Genomic DNA, 278 nt, shown 5'->3' with positions numbered 1-278 from the left:
TATATGTGTATATATATGTAGAAAAAACGATGAAGAGCAAGTATTAAGAGAAATATGTATATAGGGAAGGGGGAAAAAAAGGAAAAAAAGGAAGAGGAAACGAAAGGAAAAAGAAAAAATAGAAAAAGAAAAAAGAAAAGAAAAAGGAAAAAACGAAAAGAGAAAAAAAAAAAAACCAGCACCAAAAATGACCCCTTTACTCCGCCTAGTGGCTGAGGCCGGCCCTTTAGCGTGGTGTGTTGGGGCGTAGGTCGGGTCGCCTGGCACAGGGGTATTTA

The sequence above is a fragment of the Propithecus coquereli genome, unplaced genomic scaffold (assembly GCF_000956105.1).
Source record: "Propithecus coquereli isolate 6110/MARCELLA unplaced genomic scaffold, Pcoq_1.0 Scaffold841, whole genome shotgun sequence".
In the NCBI taxonomy this organism is placed as follows: domain Eukaryota; kingdom Metazoa; phylum Chordata; class Mammalia; order Primates; family Indriidae; genus Propithecus; species Propithecus coquereli.
The sequence above is the reverse complement of the archived record's forward strand: the minus strand, read 5'-3'. Positions refer to the sequence as shown.